We start from the raw sequence: 22648 nt of genomic DNA, 5'->3' as shown, positions 1-22648 counted from the left end.
TTAAATCTCTTGATTCCCATTAAAACCCAGTGTTTATTTCACTATACCATATAGTCTTTCATGGATAACTTTTGCTGAGTCATTTTTATTAAAGAAGGAAGTTTCTACCAGAGCATCAGGGAAAGAAAAGTACATGTAGTTGGTGCTGAGAAAGTGCTGAACTGAGCTACAAGTTGAAGAATGAGACCTGATAGGCTCAAATCCAACTATTCAACAAACTTGGATAGGAGAAGGGAGAGTAGATAGTTAGTGGAAAAGCAGGTGAGTTTGAGGGAATAAATTTTGGGAATGGTGAAGACCTGTTTGTGTGAAGGCAGTTGGAAATGAATGTGAAGATTGAGAAATTAATAAGGGATAAGGCAGGGATGTTGAATGGTCAGGAAATGAGAATGACCATTGCATGAGAGTGATACAGTTGAGTGTTCAGGTAAAAAGCTATCCAAAGGAATAGCACTGATTACAAAGGGAGAGAAAGATGAGGGCATGTCAAGGAGGGTGACTGAAGAATCTCTATTTCCCTGAGTGCTCTGACACTATCTTTTTTCTGTTCAGACTTCCTTAGAAGCTTTATTTTCTTGGTGGGAAAGGAAGTGATATGAGGATGACAGGAAAGGGTTAAGACAGATGCATAGCCCAGACAGCTGAGACCCACTATCCCATCAAAGATCAAGGTTAATGAACACTCTTATAATTGCTTTCTATGAGAGCAGCTGAAGGCATAGGATGGCAATTACTAATACGTAACAGTACCTTTTATCTGAAAGTCTCAAAGGACTTGTCAAATTTTTGCTCCCATTTGGCCTTTCCCAATGTTTCAATGGATTACTCCCTTTTACTAGAACTGGTAAGGTGCTTGTCTCCAAGACAGCTGGTAGGGTTGGGATACTCCCTGACCTTATTGTATCCTATCACAGAATCCCAAAAATGGACCATGATTCTTCCTTGTTGGGAAACCGGTTAACTTTTCAAGTGGATAGCTAATTGATTTTTAAGCTTTGCTTAACACAGAAATCAGAAAGGAGTCGTGACTGTTCTAACCATGAGCCCTGAGAGAAGAACTGGAAGTGGAACTGAAGAGAAGCTACGACTATGCTAGAAGTGGAAAACAGTTCTACAAGGTGTCCCAAAAACCTGAGTGAGGTTTCAAGCTTTTGTAGCTTGAAATTGCACTCAGATTTTTGGAACATCCAGTACATCATTGAGATCTCCTTAGTTTAGCTTATGCTAGAATTTTTCAGAACTTCTTACCTGACCAACAGGTAATAAGGGTGGCTAGAACTATGTAGTATCTCTTCAAAATCTCTTTCTATTTTAAAAAGGCAATGAGACAGTGGCAATGATAGTTCAGTTATTCTCCTCTGAAGCCCTCAAATCCTTACAAGGGCAATTTCTTATTTCTATTCACCTTCCCCAGAGCAAGGTACAACTAGCATGATGCAACTATATGCCAGGATAACATCATGTCATTGTGGGTAGGCACCATCTTTAAAACAATCTCAACAACTTTGTTTTTAAAACCCCACAACAACCTGAGCTTAAAACTAGCTTTAATATAATGGCATCTTTTGATTTAATAGTTAAGTGGCATGTAACTGTTTTTCAAAGGCTGAATAAGGGTGTGTTCTATGGAGCATGTTTTGGGGGGGGAGCAGGGCTCAGTTCATTTTTTGGTTTTCCCACCTAATCCCACTCTATTTTAATCACCTTGATCACTCCATGTCTCATTAGCACTTACACATGCGGTTTATACCGTGTTATCTTGCTGCTACTCACACGAGGTACAGCCTGAGAGAACACTGGACTTGGACACAACAGTCGCAGGTCCAAAGCCTAGCTCTGATATTTATTAACCATGTGATTGTGGGCAAGGTACTTATCTCTTTGAGCCTGTCTTCAGCAAATTGGGGATAATAATACCTGTGCTACCAACCTCCTGGAGTGGTTGTGAGGAAAGCTGTAAAGTGCTTCATAAATAGGAAGCAGATTGATGTGTAGTTCTCTAGTTGAATTAAGGCTTTTCTTTCTTCCTACACTGTAAAATCAAGGTTAGAGGTCATGTCTTTCATATTTATTATACTTCCCAGTGAATCAGAAGGGTATTGTGTATACAATAGGCACTAACATTCTTTTGAATAAAAGAAAGCACCCAGTAGCTTTGTGTTTGTACACAAAAAGGACAGTTTGAAAGGGCAATATTCATAGATCTTAGATCCTTTTGTTCTTTGGGGTTGCTATTACAATGGTGATGATGATAACAGCTAGGCAGCTGGGGGGGGTGTCACTGGATAGGGCACAGGACCTGGAGTCAAGATGATCTGAGTTCAAATCTGCCCTTAGATATTTACTAGCTGTGTGAGCCTGGACAAGTCATTTAATCTCTGTCTGTCTCAGTTTCTTCATCTGTGCTTTGTTGTTCAGTCTTTTCAGTCTTGTTTGACTCTTGGTGACCCCATTCGGGGTTTTCTTGGCAAAGATATTAAAGTTGTTTGCCAGTTCCTTCTCCAGGTCATTTTCCAGGTGAGCAGACTGAAGCAAACCGGGTTAAGTGATTAAGGCTTAAGAACTAAGAACTTCCTGTGTTAAGAACTCAGGAAGGTGAGTCTTTCTGATTCCAAGCTTGGTGACTATCCACTGCTCAACTATAGGGATAATAATAGCCTCTATCCCACAGGATTATTCTAAGGATCATATAACATATCATGTAGAAAACTTTGCAAACCTTAAAGTGGTATAAATGCAATTATTATTAATGATGATGAAGATGACGATGATGATGATGATAATGATGGCCAACACTTATATGGCACTTTAAGGTTTGTGAAGTACTTCAGTTATATTATCTCATTTGTCTACACAACAACCCTGGGAAGCAGATATGTGATTTACAGATGTAAACTGGGGCTTTGAAAGATTAGGTGACTTGCCCTGGGTCACACAGTTAGTAAAAGTCTAAGGTACTATTTCACTTTAGGTCTTCCTAAGTCTAAATCTGGTACTTTATCCACTATTGCTAACTTGCCACCTTAGCTAACAATATCAAGTTTTTCATTCACTCAACAACCACTTGTTGAATATGCTAGGGATTGTGAAAATAAGGATGAACATGTCGTCATCTCTTCCAGTAGAATGTGAGTTCTTTGGAGTAGGGATTGTCTCATTTTTGTTTCTATGTTACAAGTCCCTAGTATAGACCCTTACATATAACAAGTGATTAATAAATACAGGATTGAATTTTTAAAAAGCTTTAAGTTTAGGTGGAGAGAAAACATTTACTCAAATAACTAAGTATAATATGATAAGTGCTGGAAAGGAAAGTAAAAACAAAATGACATATAAATCCAAAAAGGAAAAAAAATACTTTTAACTGGAAGAATTAGGGAAGGCCTTTTGTAAGAGGTGACATTTGAGTTAGACCTTGGGGGAATAGGATTTGGACAGGTCAAATGGGGAGAAAGATCATTCTAGCAAGAGAGTACAATGTGAATGAAGACAAAGAGGTAAGAAAACATGTTTTTTTCGGTGATAGCTTACTAGACTCTAAGTTCCATGAGAGGAGGAAATATGCCTTATCTAAATTTTTATGTCACCTAGAGCAGTTTTGAACATAGTAGGCACTTAATAAATGTTTGTTAAACTGAATAGGATGAAAGTCATTGTAATAGAGGAACTTCGAGCTCGTCTGTTGGAAACATCACTAACATAGAATTTGCAGTCAATGAAAATGAGGGCAGAGCATGGAGATGAGAGGGAAGTTGTAAGCCAGATGCTAAAGTCATTGAATAATGTGGAAGTTATCCAGGAAATCACCAGATGATAGCAACAAGGATGACCAAGTGTGGTGTTTTCTAAGTGTATGTATGCAATGAACTTCAAAATAGAAAAGATTGTTGTGAGATAGTGGTGGAACTGTGGTCTAAGTGAGGACCAGGAAGTATGCTCATCCTTCCTGCTTGATCCATGAGTTAGGGATAGTAAGAAGAGTGGAGAAGGTTGTCAGGGAAATGAAATCAGCAGGAGGAAGCCAGGTTTCAGTGAAAGCAAGGAGGTACATGGAACATTTCACAAACATAGCCCCAATTTGGATCCTTTCATTACTCAGAGTTTCTTCTCCGTCTTGAAGAACTAGAACTCTGGAGTTCCCCTCTCTGACCACAACTGTCTGTCCTGTCTTACTCCTACTAAATCCACCCCACTTCCTTACTTGTACTAAATTTATACTTCACCCTCATTTTGACTTTCAGTTCCCCAGTCTCTCACCTCCCTCTTCTCATCCCTCAACTCTTTTATTAGTTAACTTAAGTCCTTCTCCCCCCTAGATCCCATAAGCATCAATTGACCTTTACCTTGGGTGGCAAATATGCCAGTAGTATTGATATGATTGCCCCCAAAGTTATTGGTTCATACTTCTCTTTTATCAGCTGATGGATCAAAATGATGTAGGACTTCTGAAGGGTTTTTTATACAAATCCAATTCATTTTACTAGGCATTTATTGTCAGTGATCTATCAGGCATTATACTGTTCTTTGGGGATACAAAGACAAAAAACAACCCCCCCAAAAAAATCAGGGTACCAAACCTGGGATCCTAGATAGTAGAGTCTCCATAAAGCACTGGAAAATTCCAGGAAGACAGAAATTCTGAACCTTTGGCATCAAACTCGGAATGCTTCAGTAAACGAGAAGTGTTTGGGCCTCTGCTGTAGCATTGTTGATGAACTTGCTCAAGATCGAGTTTCACAAAGGCCTTCTCTTCAGTAAGAATAGCAAGCTGCTGATTGACTACAGGTGCCTTATTGACAGCACATTTGCAGTATTAATAAAACCTGAACTTCAATATTAGACTTTTGGCGTATCCCTCTGGACATACATAAATGGTTCAGGAACACTATGTAGGATTAGCTGTTCAAGTTTTTCTTCAGGCTGTTTTTTGCCCCTTAAAGCTAGCTTTCAGGTGAATTGGTTCAATGATCTGATCCAGGTGCAATAAGAGCTTCCCCTTGGTAAGTTCCTTTCTATTGACAGTTTCTGGTAGTGGAGCTGTTTTAATGCCATTTAAGTGTCTTGGTATGAATGAAAGATTTAGTGGTATAAACCAAACCCTCTCACCTCACTCCCCTCATCAATGAGGAATGGCAATTTTCTCCATAAGGAAGCCATTCGTTTTCCTGGAGTACTTCAGAGTATAGACTTTAGATAGCTAGCAATTGTCTGGCATTACTTGAACTCTACCTTAGTCACCAGAATGGGAATTTTGCACAGAATCAATAAATAGGTAAGGGGCCAGCAGGCCTGCAACAGGACTGAATGTTATTGATTATAAATCACTCTAGAATATAGCTTATGGGAACTCAAAAAGACACTAAGAAACTCGAAGCAAATCATTACTTTGAATGCCAGTGCCCTGCTTCCCCGCCCTCCCACCCACCCCTGGCATTTTGGGGTAGGTCTGTACCCTTGGTTTAATTGATATAGAGAATAATTGGTGAGGAAACTCACTTGAACAGTAGAGATTTGCAACTGTTCAGCAGCTCCTGGTTTTAGTGAGTTGTCTAGACTCTAGGTCAGTGAAAGGTTGAGCAATTTGCCGTAAGTCAAACAGTGTATGTTTAGATATAGGACTGGAACCCACATCTCACTAAAATATATGCATAAGACAATATCACATGCTTCATAATGGCCATTTCAAACTTTTTAACCTATTCTCATTCTCTCAATGCCACTTTGTTATATTTCTTCAGACAATATTTCCTTCTGTCTTCCTACAGAGAGCAAGGATGCTGCTGGAAATGTACTCCTTCAAGTTTCCTCTAAATCTCACATTTCCTTAACTCTTTCTGGATCCTCTGTGACTTCTTTCTTGTTTGGGAGAAGTATTCCTTCTTTTTTCCAAGGCTGACTGAATTCATATATGTGTTTGTATATGTATGCATGTGTGTATATACCCTTGAGCCCATCTTCATTTCCTTTCTCCAGCACCTTGATTTATTAATTTTGCCCCCTTTCTCCTTGTTTTTTTTTTTAATTGTATAGGAGGGATTGTTTATATTAATCATTAATCTAAACAGGCTGGAAATTCAGAGATGAATTTGGTGACTTTTCCATCCAGTTATCATCTGGTTTCATTCATTTATCTAACAAATATATAGTAAGCATCTAAACACCACCTGGCAGCAGAATATTATGTGAGAAATTCTCTTTTACTAACTTAGAATTTCAAGAAGGCTTCCCTCTTCCCTTTTGTTTTTTTCCCATATGAGCCATTTTAGTTGGAAATGCACTTCAGGAAAATGACACCTACAATCTGAGCTAAAAAGAAGCTTATCTTTAAGCCTTCTGGAAACTTTTGTAATCAGGGACATTTTCATTCCAGATTTTCTTCTGTTCCTGAAAAACCTACACCCAAATGAAATGTCACTTCAGGGAATGTCACTTTAATCCCAAGAAAGAAAAGATGAAGAAAAGGATATCTGACTGAATCTTGTATAGAGGACTACATGAAGGTAACTGATAACTACCTAATTAATTATTCCCTTTTAGAGATTTTTTTGTTTTATGGTCTTATAATAATTACTGAGAATCAAAGACTCTAGAATATATGACAGAATTGTAGAATCTTATACTATTAGAATTGGAAGGAATCTTTGAGATGATATATTCCAACCTCTTCATTTTACAGTTGAGAAAACTGCAGTCTGGAAAAGCCTAACATTATAGTAGTGGTTGGGCTATGGCCTGAAATCATGTATACTCCATAACTATTATTGACATAATTTAGTATAGGGATCAATTATGAGAGAAATGTACTACTTCCCTTTGCTGATTATTTATCTGGTAGATTTTGTTTGTACATAGTTGTTTATATGTTATCTCCCTGAATAAATTGTGAGTACCTTGAGAGCAAGAATTCTATTTTGCTTTTCTTTTTATTTCCAGTACTTAGCACCATGGCTGGCACTTAGTAGGCACTTAATAAATGCTTCTTGGCTGACTCACTACTCCCCCTTATGAAATATATGGTCCAAAAAACTGACCTTGTCAACATCCTTTAGAATGTGTCATATGCTTGTCCACCTCTTTACCTTTGCCCATGCCATGCCCTATTTCTGGAACGCTATCCTTCCTCCTTGCTCCCAATTCCCCATCTCCACCCACTGAAATCTAAAATCTTGTCAGCCTAACCTGAGAGTCAAATTCAAGATTAGTTTGTCATTTTGTAGGTGAAAAAACTGAAATAAAACAAAATATTGATATAGTAGTTCCAGAAGTAATGTGGAAAGAATGCTGTGCTCGCAGTCAGGAAAGACTCAATTTTCCATCTCAGTTTTGAGACTTATTAACTATCACTTATTCTGAGCCTTAGTTTCTTTATCTGTAAAATGAAGCCCTGTTTTATCTTCCTCACATACTGGTTGTTTAAAATATTACAGAATTGTGAGCACTTAGTATTATTCCAAAGAGAGCTATCTGTTTTTATCATATCATATGAGTCTTCTTTTACTGCTACAGGTGTGATCTCATCTACACTTGTGGTATTTTATCCTTGTGCCTCTCAGTATTCCATAGAGTATCAACTGTATATATTGGAAGCTCTCTCTTTAGTGCTTTAAATATTTTTATAGCTATGCATCTATAAAATATTAAAAGCTACCCCAAAAGACTATGTTAGAGCACATGAAAACTCTTTTTAGGGGATGATGACCAATACACCTCTCAAACTATGTATTTGTTAATCTTTACTCTCAATATTGGATTACCCACTCTTTTTCTTCTCATACATATATTTTCTGATATCTTTTATACCCCATCTTGTATGTAAAATGTTGGTTTCATGCTGTATCCTTTTTATACGCATCATCCATTCCATTGGGTCATTCTCAATTTTTATTTTTTTAAGATAGTGATGTTAAATGATTTGCAGCCATATTGCACCACCAGGAGAATATTGATATTTAAAAAGATGAGATGATTACATAAGAGAGGTACAAATAAAATATTAGGTAGTGTGTAAGGAGGGGGAAATGTTATTATTACATGAGGGAATCATGGAAGACTTCATGGAGGATGTGTCATTTGAGCTGAACTTTAAAGGAAGGCTTTAAATGTAATTTTTCAGCAGTGTGGAGCAGTGGACAAAAAACCAGTTTTAAAGTCAGGAGCGCCTCAGTTCAAGTCTGCCTCTGACACCCTGGCTATGTGACCCTAAGCAAGTCAAATAACACCTCAGCGTTCTGTGTAATTCCTTAAAACTCAATTTCAGAGAAGGTGCTGACTGTCAATGGTGGAAGGAGTTTCCCCATCTGGAAGTTCTCTATACCAGTGAAATCTAATCCCTATACATGTCTTTACAGGAAAGATCAGATTTCAACATTGAATAAAATTTTTGTGCATTATAGATTTTATCCCTGGGAACAGAACTGTATCTATTTGTTCTTTGGAAGAGAAGACCTTTTATTCCACTAATTTTCCTGACTCTCTGCACACCATGGTAGGTGACCTTGTTGACCAAGGTAGACGTTTCAGAGTCTGAGGTCACTGTCTCTTTGGGAGTAACACTTGGGCCTTGATATTACTAAGAGGAAAATAATTAAAAGCTCATCACAAAACAGAATAGAGCACAATGCATGTCCTTTTTAGCCTCTCTTCCTGGGTTTGGTTGCCAGAATTCAACTCAAGTACACCAATATTTAATGAGCACTTACCATGGACTGAGGTGCTAGGTGCTAAGAAGGGATGTATAGGTAAATAAGATTCTTCCCTTGCCCTCAAGGAGCTTGCAAAGTCATGGTAAGAGATAGTAGAAGAACCTCATTCTAGTTCAAGCTCATCTACAAAATGGTGCTCCTTCCAGGGCCCCTGGGGCTAGGATCCCACTGTACTTGCAAAACAGATGATTCTTCTGTGCTGGCTGGTCTCGATTGTGATCTCCACTTCTCTTTTGAAGCCAGGATCTGTTCATATGTAACTTGAAAGAAAACTGACTTTTTTTTTTCCTAGAGTAAAACTGCAACTGGAAGGCAGAATTCTATTAAAAACAGGCAAATCATTACCATTCTTTCCCGATGCTGCAAATTGTTTTCCTAAGCTTATTTTGATTTCCCAGGTTGACTCCTGCTGCCTAACCCGCCAGAAGAGAAGGTCTAGTCTTCTGTTATCCCTTGAGATGACAGTCCTGAAAGGTCCTTGTAGAATGTATCCTGTTTCCTACTCAAAGAGTCATTCTAAGGATGTGGCTGAATGTATCCTGTCTATCCCCATTCAGATGTTCTTTATTTACAAACTGTGTTTTGTCTATGGGTAGCTTCAGGATTGTTGAAAACTGTTATGTTTGTTGGGTGTAAAGATTAGGGTTGTCCAGTTCTTACTGGAGACAGCAGACAATTGACTGTAAGGTATGATGTGAAGAGCAAAAGATATTTGCCCCCAGTCCCAAGCAAAACAAGCAAAAAAAAAATCTCTCTCCACATACTTAGGATTTCAACGTTAGGAGTCATTCTTAGGTGTTAAGTATTGCATCACTAAGATAGTTTTTAATCCTAAGAAGAGCAATACATAAAGTTATTAGCATCTTAAAATGAATGCATTCTGTGTATTTTTTTTTTCAAAACCAATACTTTCTGATGACAGGAGAAATAAGAATTAGCATTGGAGCCCTGGGTGCATGGAGAGGGAGAACAGACCCAGAGATTTAGTGGAGGGCCCAGAAAACAAGCTTTATTTTCTTTATAATTTGGTAAAATCTTATGATTCATGTTTTTTAATAGTCAGAAAGGTGGAGATGTTAGTTCTCCATTTCTAAACCTAAAATGCTATGATTCATAAGAACGCACATAGTTGTTAAGATGATCAGAGAAGCTGAGAGTTGAAATGTAGCTGAGCGGCCATCTGGACCAATCCACACCTGAAGAAAAGAATTCCCTCTACTCCATACCATACCATACAAGCTACCGTTCAGCCTTTGCTTTGAAGACTTACAATGAGGAGGAGCCTGCAGCCTCCAGAAGTAACCCATTTAGCCTTTGAAAAGCTCTAATCATTTGAGAGTTTCCCCTTATGCTTTGACAAAATTCACCTATTTGCAATTTCCGCCCATTGCTTCTAGTTCTCCCTTCTGGGGCTGAGCAAATCCAGTGTCATCCCTCATCAATGTGACAATCCCGAAACCATTCAATGCCAGCAGTCACATTCCTCTTAACTCTGCATTGTACATGTTCTTTCCCGTTTAATCTCTAAAACAACGCTGTGAGAACTTTGTTGTTGTTGTTCAGTCATTTTCAGTTGAGTCTTTTGGGGTTTTCTTGGCAAAGATACTGGAGTGGTTTGCCATTTCCTTCCCCAGCTCTCTTTACAAAAGAGGAAACTGAGGCAACAGGGGTAAGTGACCTGCCCAGGGTCATGCAACTAGGAAGTGTCTGAGGCCAGATTTGAACTCTGGGAAGAAGATGAATCTTCCTGATTCCAGGCCCAGCACTCTATCCACTACATTACCTAGCTGCCCCCTGTGAGAGGTAGGTAGTATCTATCTCCATTTAACATGTGAAGAAATTAAGATTCAGGGGCAACTAGGTGGCGCAGTAGATAGAGCTCCGGCTTTGGAGTCAGGAGGACCTGAGTTTAAATCCGGCCTCAGACACTTGACACTTACTAGCTGTGTGACCCTGGGCAAGTCACTTAACCCCAATTGCCTAGCAAAAAAAAAAAAAAGAAAAGAAAAGAAATTAAGATTCAGAGAGGTAACTTTCAGGTTATCATTTAGAGCTGAAAGGAGCTTTAAATGTCTTATAATCCAACTCCTTCATTTTACAATGAGGAAAATAATGGTCAGAAAGATTAACTGACTTGCTCAAGGTGATGCAGGTAGGAAGTGGCACAGGTGAGATTTGAACCCAGGTGATCTAACTCCACATCTAATAGTACTGCTTTTGTCTGTGGTCACACAGCTGGCAAGACCCCTGCCCCCTCAGTTCTTCAGAATCCAAATCTCCTATTCTCTCCGAGACACCAAAAAGAACTAGGCTATGGTTACAGTGGAAATAATGGGGTGGGGAGGGGCGCGAGAGAGAGAGGAGGATTGGAAATGCCCAACTTTTACCTAAACGTAGAATCATATATACACAATTCTCTGAAGAGAATATTCTGTGCACATGATTTGATGGCGTTTCTAATATTAATAATAATAACTAACATTTACATAGTGCCTCCCATGTGCCAAGCACTGTGCTAAGTGCTTCAGAAATATTATCTCATTCTATCCTCACGACTACCCTTCAGGGTAAGTGCTGTTACCCCCATTTTGTATTTCTAGTGGTGAGTCTTTTGCCATATCGTATGGGTTGATTTTTTTTTAAAGGGATTATAACCTATTTGGCCTTTTACTGCAAAACGCACCAATGGTTAAACATACAAACACCATCCTACATCTATTTCCTGCAGCTTCACACTGAATCTTTAGTTTCTCCTGAATTCTCTTTCAAAATTATTCCAACTCTAACAGGGCAACTTGCACCATTTCACCATTGCCCCTTCCTGAGAGCCAGGGGGTGGCGTTTTTGTTGCAAACACTTGGCCCTGCTCATCTCTATAAAGATAGGTGCTTTAAGCCGGCAAAGTTTCAAAATAAGCAAATTTTCAAACAAAACAGTTTTCCTTTTGGTAGCCGAAAAGGAAACCACACATCCAGGAGGAATGTAGATCAAAGCAGACTCTGCAAATGATGCAGAAACACATAAAATAACAAACAAGTCTGGTGGGAAGAGGGGAGCTTTTGTAAAAGGATAGGTCTATTCATATTACACTGAAATTGAGTGCAAGATTGCAAGGGAAGATACACGACTTGGGAGTACAAAGCTATGGGTTTTTTTTTTCCTTTTTCATGGGTGGGGAGGGGGGTTGTCTACCTTTAGTAGGTCAGATTGGAGGAACTAAAAGGAAAAGATGAAAGATAAACTCTCTGCCTAGTTTCCCTTTTGCAATAGACTTTCTACTCCTGTCTTTCCTTGGATTAAATGGGCAGAATAATTCCTATACTTTTACTGTGAAAATGAGGCTGTATTACAGTGGTCTTTAAACTGTGATTCTACTTGGCCTCCCCATTTTTGACAGTTAGGTTATAATTAATGGGACTCATAGGTGAGGTGGGAATTTAATTTGCCATTATTGGCATAATGAAAAATTAATACAGAGAGTGAACTTTTCTTTGTTTGAAAGTAGATTTAGGTGACAACTGTGAAATTGAATCATGCCTCTGAGGCGCTGTTCTTCATAGCTGGTGGATGGCATTGGAGGTCATGAAGGACACACCAACTTGAAATAATCCATCAATGACTAACGTTGGCTTCCTGAGCATTTGAGATCCTTAACGGTCTTAGAGCATGGGAGCATAGCAGAGATGAGTTGATCTTTAATATTGAGGCTATAGTGGATGATGGGATCAGGATGTCTCTAGCCAGCTGGTTGATTATGCCAAGCCACCCTTCAAACTTAGAAACTGTGAATGGCACAATAATTTTTTTTCTCTATCACGCATAGCTGCAAATGTGGGTGGTTGCCAACGTGAAAGTGAAACTGAGTTTACTAAGACAGTCACATAAATGCTTGAAGCTGATAAAGTTAAGCACGAGAATGTTGAGGGTCAGTTGTCTCAAATCTATCCCCTCCTCTCTACTTATACCTCAATTAGTCTAGTTTTCATTCTCTTCACTGTTCACTTAAATGACAGTTGATAGCCTATTTATTTAAAATGTTAACTTAAACTATTGTAAATAGTAAATATGCACATAATAGAGTGTGTGCTTAAAATATTTTAAGCAATAAGGTACACAACCAAAAAAGTTTAGAGATCATTGGAGTGTAGCATAAAATAAAAAAAGCCAAGTTCTCCATAGTCAGTCTTCAATCTACCTTTCCATTATCATCATCATCACCATCACCACCAACATCAAACTGGCAACTGACATAGCCTGATTTCATCTTTTCTCTTCTGTGTATGTGAGCAGGCAGTATGGCCTATGCCTGGGATGTATTCCCTCCACAACTCTACCTGTTGAAATCCTCCTCTTCCTTCAAAGCCCAACTCATGTGCTGTCTTTTCCATCATTCTTTCTCTGATACCCAATCCAAAAATGGTTTCTTCCTCTTTGAATTTTTCTAATAGCTGGTTTTTTCAGGGTCTCTCCTTTATGACATTGTATTTGGTCCCACCACTAGAATAACCTAAGTTGGATGTTAAGGTTTAGGAGCCAGATAATCAACTTTTAGATCAATTTTTAGTTATAACCTCAATGTCATGTAATCAAGAAATACATATTTAAGTATTTAATGTGCTGGGCCTGCTTTTTATGTTCATTAGTTCTGTTATTTTCATTGGCCACACCAATACTTTTCAGGCTGTAGAAGATCCAAAAGGAAGGCAAGAAAATATAACAAAAATTTCTGAAAATGAAAATATCTGAGAAAGAGAGTTATTCCTAAATGTGGTACCAACATTGAAAATGAGAACTTTTCACCTATGGCAGAACAAGAGTGGCTGCAGTCGTGATTTACATAATAAATTTAGTTTTGTACTCATTTCTGTAAAAAAAAAAACAATTTGGCCATAATTAACCACCAACATTAAATTGTAGTCACCCCCGGAGCTTCAGAAAGTATAGCAATTATGTGCATTTATAAGATAAATGCTTAAACAAACATGTAAGGGAAAAGTTACGGCATTTTTCTTTGTCAGTAGGCAATTGTATGTCATTCACTTTAAAAGTGATAGTAATGTAAGAGATGGGATATCACAGAACCAGTCTTTACGACCCAGATCGACACATTTGGAGAGGATGCATCTTGTGGGATAGCCCTCATAACATTTAACAGGGTTCTCATCACTGGAAGTTTTCAATCATGGTCTTCAATCAGAGGATTAATGACTGTCACATATTTTGGAGATGGTATTACTCTTCAGGTACAGATGTCCCTGGACAGCTTCTCATGTCTGAGAGTCTGTGATTTTTTTTTTCCTTGTGGTCAGGGGCTGAGTGATTTTTCATCTGCCACTAAGCTCAGTGCTTCATACATACTAGGCAGCTAATACGTGTTGTTGATCTAGAACTACAAAATCAAAGACTTTCTGAGTGGGAAGGGGTCTCAGTGGGTATCTAGTCTAGGGGTTTTTAAGCTAGGATACATGGTTCCTAAGGGGTCTGTGGATAGATTTTAGGTGGATCTGTGAACCTGGATGGGGAAAAAAATTATACTTTTACTTTTCATTGATCTTTAAATGAAATTTGTTTTATCCTTCAATTATGCAAAAACATAATGCTTAGAAAGAATCCATTGTTGTTCATCCTTCATTTTTAAAGGGTACCAATGACATCACTTGACTTGAGCACTAATTGGATTCAAATGAGGCAGAATTGCACACAGCCTCGCTCTCTGTTCCTGAGTCACTGAAGTCCAGTGGCAGGACAGAAGTCAAGATGACTGGTGATGATGGTCAAGGGGGCAGTGCACAATTCTGGCTTCTTGTATGTCTGACTAAGCTCTAAGCCAAACCTGTACAGCTTGGCAGTAGGTAGGGGCCAAAATTAAAATAGGCTAAACTTCTTCAAGCCGCAGATAGGTTAGACTAGAAGCAGACTGACAATGATTGGTTGCCCCAGTCATGTGACAAACAGGAGAGCGTGCAGCGGCAACTCTACATTTTTCAGGGTCCCTGGAAATCCTTTGGCTGGCCACAAGCCACTGGGGCATGAGAGGCAAGTGAGTGAGCAGAACAGGCAATGGAAGTCAAGAAGACACCCATACAGCACCTGCTTCAGCTGCCTTCATGGCTTTTGGAACAAATTGCTCTCATCCATCCATTCCCCTGGGGAAAGTCTTCACATGTTTGGGGTGGATATCCCCCTAACTCACCGACAGTTTTGAGGCCTATTGGTTAACCCATCTGCTTGTATGGGGTGTTCAGGAAGGACTCGCACCTCTGGTGCGTGGGCTTGCTGAGTTCTATTCAGGGCTGCTCATCCACCTTTGGTGTCCACCTTCACCCAACTCTCAACTGTGGCTCCAAGAAGCTGTAGCGTGGGCACCGTCCACATCCCACTCAACCAACTTGGAAGACTGGCTAAAAGAAAGAATCTGTAGGTTTCACTCAGAGGGGTCTATGGTACAGAAAAGGTTAAGAATCCTTGCTTTAGTTTAATCCATGCCAGTAATAGCTAGCTAATAATAGCTAGCATTTATATAGCCGTTTAATATTAGCAAAGTGCTTTACATATGTTAACTTACTTGATCCTCACAACAGCTCTGTGAGGTAGGTGTTATTATCTCCATTTTACAGGTATGGAAACCAAAGCACAGAGAGATTTAGTGATTTGCCGAGGGTCACACCGGGAGTGAGTGGCTCACTTATCTGCAGTCTGGCAGTATCTGAAGTCAGGTCTTCCTGACTCCAGGTCCTTCAACATACCCAGTATATGGTTATCCAGCCTTTTTTCAAAGATCTCCAGGAAAGGGGAGCCCACAGGACTCCTGGAGAAACCCATAACAGTTTAGGATAGCTCTAAATGTTAAACTAAATTAAATTGAATTGAACTTTATTTAAAATACTGATTCACAACAGTATTTTCATAGTACACAAGAACTACTTGAAACAATGAAGCAGATTTGTAGAAGTGGGGGTGGGGGAGTGGTGTACCATCCCAGCAAATAACATGCCCATGTTCCTTACCTCCATCCATGCTTGAAGAACCTGTGATTTCACCACTGTAGGTACTTCTTTTATCAGCAAAGATCACAACCCCTCTGTCGCTTAGTAGATAATCCTTGAGAATTGTCATTACTCTAGGGTTGACCTGCTGATGAGCCTCTTCTAAGTAAGTGAAGTCAGGCCTTGGACAACATATACAGTCTATTCTCAGAAAGGCCCACACTCGATATCTTTACTGCCAGGCTTGGACTCTACTGGCATGGCCTTTGAGAAACCAAAGTCACGTCTACCCAATGAGGAAACACCAAAAGAAGATCTTAGTGGAAGAGATGATGGTAGTAGCAAATGAAAGGTTGTTAATAACATCACTGAAAAATCAGGACTTCTATTCCAGTTCTAACTCTGATGATTGCATAAGTCTCTACACTTTGTGTTGCCAAAATTTCTTCCTAGACAGTTTGTGTCTAATTAGGTGCAATGCAAAATGTCCATCCTCAGGATCAGGGCAGACTGCACGGACTCAGGTTCTCCATCTCTCCACTGAGTGGTCTTTAAGGTCTCAGCAAGCTCTAAAAGTCCTATGCCCTGAAAGTGTTTTGTAAATGTTTGCCAGATTCTCCCAACTCAAAAATTACTCTTGACTTGTGTGGTACCCTTAACTCTCTCGGGTTATTCAGACACCACTTTGGATCCCATTATTTATGCCTAGGGAGGGATTTTTAGACCAAGAGAATCAATGGACTTGCAAAATATCTTCTGGGATTTAGTTCCAGCTTCTGTGAAATGTGCTCAGGGTGCGCTGGAGCCAGCTCTTATGCCGACTATTAAATTTTCAATGTGAACATTAACACTTGAGAAATCGACAAATACTACAAAATCAGGGCTGGACTTGTTGTTTTGTTGATTGTCTGAGCTTAAGAAAGTGATGGAGAAAATGTCATTTATATAGATTAAACTTTAAAAAGTGACGTTGTTGAACATTTTCCAGCACACCCTGAATTCTCTTCTTCTAGCTCTCTGCTTTCCGAAAAGGAAACACAAATCCAGTAATTACACATGCTTGTCTGTGGCCTCTTTGTAATTTACTGGTAAACCATCAATGAGTGTATTAGAGGGAACTTACCATGTTTTACAGTGATGTGGAGCAAAATTTATGTTCCTAAGAGGATGATCTGAATCCTTAGAATAAGTGGCAAACTCCTGAGAAGGACCAGAGAGTCTTGATCCAGGAGTGACCAAATCTGGCTTAAGCCAAAAACGTTCTAGAACACAGATTGACTTCCTTTGTTGATTTCCCATTAGACATCTTTAACATCCTTTATTTCAAACATTACTTTTGTAAGATACATTTAATATTTTTGTCTTAATCATTCAAAAAAAAAAGGCTCAATGAACCAAATTTAAAATGTCCTCGTAATGCCAGGCCAAAAGTTAAGGATGCTGTTGAAAGTATTGCATTTTCCTCAAGGCTGTGTGTTATAACAACTGTTTTTGGAATCACTGTAGTAAGTCTTTTGGTAAGTATTAGGAAAGGCTCCACAACTACTCATACTCTTCATATATATATATATATATATATATATATATATATATATATATGTGTGTGTGTGTGTGTGTGTGTGTGTGTGTGTATATGTGTGTGTGCTTTTATAATTGCTGCTGTGATTTAAGGCAATAGAATAGAATTTATGCATAGAGTTAGTTTGCCTTATTAGTAATAGCACTCATTAGTCCTTAATTTGTAGGAATGATAAGAATAATGGAAAGCCAGCATGGAATAATGGATAGAGAATCAGATGCCTTGGAGTTAGAGTTCAAGTCCCTGCCTCTGATTCATAACTGGCTTTGTGAGTGTCCCCAACCAACTCTCTAAAACCATGAACTGCTGAACATTTGCAAGTCTGCACTGATTAACAGCAAAGGGAGCTTCCCAACCTAACAAAACCACCAGTCCAGACTAATAAGGATTAAAAATAATTCACGTTCACATTTTGGCAGGTGGTACAAGTATCATACACAAAACATTCTACACATAAAATAATGGGCTCAGAGAGGATGAGTGACTTATCCAAAGCCACACTACAGTTATGCTTGGAACACAGGTATTTTGACTACTAGGCCAGGGTTATAGTGTGAGCACCATAGTTTTTATAGAAGGCGGTTTGGGGACATGGATGAGTTGTTGGTATTGCTGTAATAGTACTTTGATGGGGTAGCAGGGGAAGCCGGATTGTCGTGTGGTCCTATTTGTGAGTAGTATAGGATCAGAGATACTGTTCTAGAGTTCACTTGGTTTGTTTCCATGGTCATTAGTTTAGAGGTGTCAGGCAGAAGAGAAGTGCTCCTCTCCCTTCCCCCAGAAAGAACCTATTCCAAAAATGAGAAATGAATGGGATCTTTAGTTCAGTATCATTTTCAAAAGTCCATGCAAGTGGAAAATAACCCTCAAGGACAGTTTAGCTGTTCTGGTAGCTGTGAAAAGGCATGGTCATGGAAAGAAGGGAGTCGCATTTGTCCAAATGTCTTCTATTACAAAGTTGGTATTATAGTCATGGGAAGTGGGAATATTAGTGATAACTCTAGGACTGCTGTGGAATTGGAAGGTTTTGTAGGAAAACCTTGGGCTTCTTGGCTTGATCCTTAGTTTAGGCACATATATCAGAGTCAGGGCCATAACTAAGGCATGACAATTTGGAACTTTGCCTGACGGCACTCAATTTAGAGGGTGCTAACAGTATTTGCAATCCTTCAACCCCTTAATTAGGAAGAATAAGGAGTTAATCCAAGCTATCACTACCTCTCTAGCAGGACACAGCTTCCCAGTGTCTCTAGTTTACCATCACCTTTCCTCCTTGCCCCCAGTGGAGAATGTATGTCATGCTACCTGCCCCAGTTAGATTTGTGATGTGTGGCCTGGGTGCCAAAACCCCTGGTTATGGCCCTGTCATAGCTAGCTATATAGTGGACTACTTTGGCATGGACCCATATCTAGCAACTTATACAGTGTTATTGCATATAGAGTTCTAATTAAGTGAAATGGCTAACAGCTGAGTTGTCATGATAAACACATATAACTTGCTTTCAGGAATTTATAGGAAGAATGTAGAGGCAAGAGAGGAGGTGTAGCATCCCATCTGAGATGGTGTTCTCAGATTTCTATGTGGAGGCAGTCCAGCAAGTGGCATATATAGGTCTTGGCTTATTATGCATTATTATTTGCATTATTATTGTTATTTGCATATGTCTATGAGAGTAAATCTCATCTCCAGCACATAGCCTGAGCCTTGTATGTGTGCTTTGCACAACCTTCCCCTTCTTCCCCACTCCCATTGCCAACTTTAGTTTGCTGTGGATAATCTGTGGACAAGAGGAAAGCCTTTCTAATTTCTGCTTCTAAGTTTCAGGACTTTGCTGCTCTCTCACCCTGGAACTTCTCTCAGAATTTGGAGCCTCCTCATCCCGGAAGATCCATCTGCTTCCATAGCCTTCTCACCCTGGAAGATCCCTCTCCATGTTGACCCCTTCTCCCATTAGTGAGTTTCTCAAGGATCCTTCATTTTGGGGCTAGGCTAAGGCCAGTCAATCTTCATACCCCCTCCCAGCTCTGCTTCTGAATTTCAAGACTTTAATACCATGCCCTTCTGTGCAAACACCTTCTTCCTGTCCTTTCCCCCAGCCCCTGCTTTTCAGCTCCCTTTTGTGCCCCTTCTTCTTCTATTAGAATGTACCAGTCTTTAATGGAGAGGTTGTTTTTCTTTTTGCTTGTATTTATTATCCCAGCCCTTAGCACAGCACCTGGCACATAGTAAATAATAAATACTTGTGCCTTACCCTGTAAGCCCTAGACACTTTTGTTTCTTAGTCCTATGGTAGGTTCATTTTATGTGTATCTGATTTTGCAATGTGTGTGTGTGTGTGTGTGTGTGTGTGTGTGTGTGTGTGTGTGTGTGTATAAAGGGGGAGAGGAGATAAAGAGAGGAAAAGGGAGGAAAGAAAAGAGGAAGGGAGGGAAGAGGGAGGGGACAGAACCAAGAGATGGAGACAAAGAAAGGAAGAGAAAGGAAGAGAAAGGAAAGGAAGAAAAGAAATGAAGAAAGGAAAGTGGAAAGAGAGAAAAAAAGAATGAAAGAAAGGAGAAAGGAAGGAAGAAAAGAAATGAAGAAAGGAAAGAAGAGAGAAAGAAAGAAAGAGTTTTATATTTAATATGTAGGTTTCCTCTATGATCCATTGTCTCTCATGAGAGAATATTCTCCCCATTCTTCAGTTTTTAGCTTTTAGGAAGTTACTTCCTTTCTCAACACATTAGTTGATTCTAATCGTACTTCAAAGACTTGTAGATTCTCCCCCTCTGTGCCACTCACTCTCTTTTCCTTCAGAGCTCCTTTGGGAGCCAATAGGAGACTGGAATGGGGAATAATGAGGACTCTACCTTGATTATTAGCTGTGATTCTGTCAAGAGAGTGATAGGTGTGTGAGGTGACAGTAACTGAAGCAGGAATGGACTAAAAGTGTTGCTGTTAACTTCCAGAGGAGTGTGTGTGTGTGTGTGTGTGTGTGTGTGTGTTTATACCAAGAAGAGGTTATTCAGAGTTAGCATAATGCATGCATGTCAGAATCATACCAATCCCATGAAAACTCAAGGAATATATTGTCTGTTTTTGAAACTTTGTGTCCTAGAAAGATAAGAGGGAAAAGAGATACTATTACGTTGCTTTTCAATCCATGTGTTTCTGTTTAGGTTCACTGTGCTTTATCTTATAAGTGCTGCTGAATTTCATTGTAGTTAGGATCCTAGTGTATATGGAGGTTCTCCCTGGGAATTCTGATCCTATCCCCTCTTCCCTTTCACACCCTACTCTGCTCCTCTCTCACCCTCCAATCCATCAAGAAAAGAAAAGATCATCCTTTCACCATGCACATCTCCCAGTGAAAGTTTGCATCCTGCCATCTAAAGGCACTCCCTTTGGCGTGAGCCAGCAAACAGACAAGCCAAGGCACTCTGCATATCGGTTTCCCAGACAAAGGATATCCTTCAGCAAAAGGGGTATTTGTACTGGGACGACTGTAAGATCTCTTGGAAATTATAGCACCAAGCAAACCCGCTCAGTTAATGAGTTGGATGATCATTTGTTTTTAAATAAGGTGAATATCATTCATTTTAAAATGCTTTATTTGTGCTTTTTGTTTTCCAGGTTCTAAACCATTTACTGAAACATTAAGAAGGGAAACAAGTGTTGACAGTTTTCCTGGACTGTGATTTCAAACATGCTGTTTCATTTAGGAATGGTGCTGTAGATGTGTTCTTGGCATTTTGAAAGCCTGAAGATCTTAGAGAGGGGGGTGATTCAAGTAGTTGTTAGTTCTAAGTGATATACCAAAGGAGAGTGTGGTGAGTGGTGTTTGAAAGAACCTTTACAATTCAGATGTTTCAGCTTCAAAATTGCCCCTGTATATTTTGTCATGCCAACCCAATGGAAATAAAAAGTCAAAAGGCAGCATCTGGCAATAGGTTAACTCTTTTGTTGTTGTTGTTGTATTAATTCATTCTATTTGTGGGGTACTTAACAGTCATACTAGATCACCCCAAATGTTCTAAGAGAGAGCCCACTCAGTACTGTACATTATCTTAAGCAGAATAAAAAACATGCCCACACTAAAGGGTGGCTTTGCCAGTAGTCACTGGGTGTCATGCGGGGGCATGTGAGAGAAGTGAGTGAGCAGAGCAGGTAATAGAAGTCAAGAAGACACAGATGGAGAATACTAGGGAGCAATAGCATTTGAGAGTCCCGGGGTTTGTTTTAATGGTCAAAAGCAGAGAGATTGGCAGAATCAAAGGAATAGTTCAAGGTAGCTGTTCAAAAGGCCATCTAAAAAAGTTATTAATTCACAGAAGCAGAGGATACAGGGCTAGGGAAGAATGAGTACAGATGCATAGAATCAACAATAATAAAAGGTCTTGATACTAAGGCAACTCGGTGTCCTAGCCTCAGATAATAGTTAATCTCCCTATTCTGGGCCGGGCATAATTCAAGGTAGTCCAGTGATTCAGGACTGGAATTAGAATCCAATAATATATCATGGACCACATAATGCAATAAAAATTACTGATAATAAGATTTAAAAGGATACAATTCCTAATTAAATTCGAATAAAACACTACTCTCTGCCTCTGAGTTCCACATAGTAATTGGTACTGAGGGGCCAACCCCCTTCTTCTGTAGAGATTGAACCTCATCTTCTTCATCCAAGGACATAAGACTACCATAAACCAACTAAAGTATCTCCTTTCTTCCTGGAGAATTTTCATTTGCTATGATTAAGACAGTTTTACCTCTTCAATATAATAAGTAATCAAAGCATCTCCCAATAATTCTATCCCTTGTTTCCTAAAACCCTTTTAAGGAAAGAGTTGTCTGAACCATTCCAAGGGAAGGAGAATCTACCAATTAAGGGGAACCCAAACCATTTTCCTAGGTTCTATAGAATCTTCTGAGACAGTAGGTATCTCAAGGCCAAGGCAACTCTACATCTCAGATGCAACAAGGGTTGGGGAGGATTAATTGGGACTATATCTAAAAATAATACATCCTTATCAAATGACTCTTCCTGAAAGTCTAATCTACAGAACCTTTGGATCAGAGAATCCTCCTACTCTTTTGGAGTAGTGTTCATTTATCAAAGACACAAGCTCTGGGAGGTAAGATGCTTAACTCTAATAATCAGGGGTATGATAATAAAGCTATTTTAAAAGTTCATTCCAGCATTTAATAAAACCAGCCTTTTAGAGTTCTGATTTTGTTTATAGTAATAATTTTAAAAATAAAATTTTAAAAAAGCAAACCTTTTACTTCATTTCTTGTAAGGATTCTAGTTTATCTTGTGGCCAAGCTCTATTTTGCTCTGAGCCTTTGCTTGTAGGTATTTCTCCTCCTCTGGGTTTATGTCTTGAGCATCTTTGGC

The 22648-nt window shown here is 39.2% G+C and overlaps 1 long non-coding RNA gene across 1 annotated transcript in view; it reads left to right on the top strand.

Annotated features, from left to right (window-relative positions):
• The window catches only part of LOC144455831 (uncharacterized), a 35853-nt gene extending 14651 nt beyond the window's left edge, over positions 1-21202 (top strand). Inside the window, exons 3-5 of the long non-coding RNA XR_013484627.1 lie at positions 6371-6500; positions 19087-19221; positions 20881-21202. This is a non-coding gene — a long non-coding RNA (uncharacterized LOC144455831). The remainder of the gene's footprint in view (positions 1-6370; positions 6501-19086; positions 19222-20880) is intronic.
• The last annotated feature ends 1446 nt before the right edge of the window (positions 21203-22648 follow it).

This window comes from Phascolarctos cinereus, unplaced genomic scaffold (assembly GCF_003287225.1).
Source record: "Phascolarctos cinereus isolate Bilbo 61053 unplaced genomic scaffold, phaCin_HiC Scaffold_2;HRSCAF=192, whole genome shotgun sequence".
Taxonomy (NCBI): domain Eukaryota; kingdom Metazoa; phylum Chordata; class Mammalia; order Diprotodontia; family Phascolarctidae; genus Phascolarctos; species Phascolarctos cinereus.
This window is presented reverse-complemented; position numbering and strand designations above follow the sequence as displayed.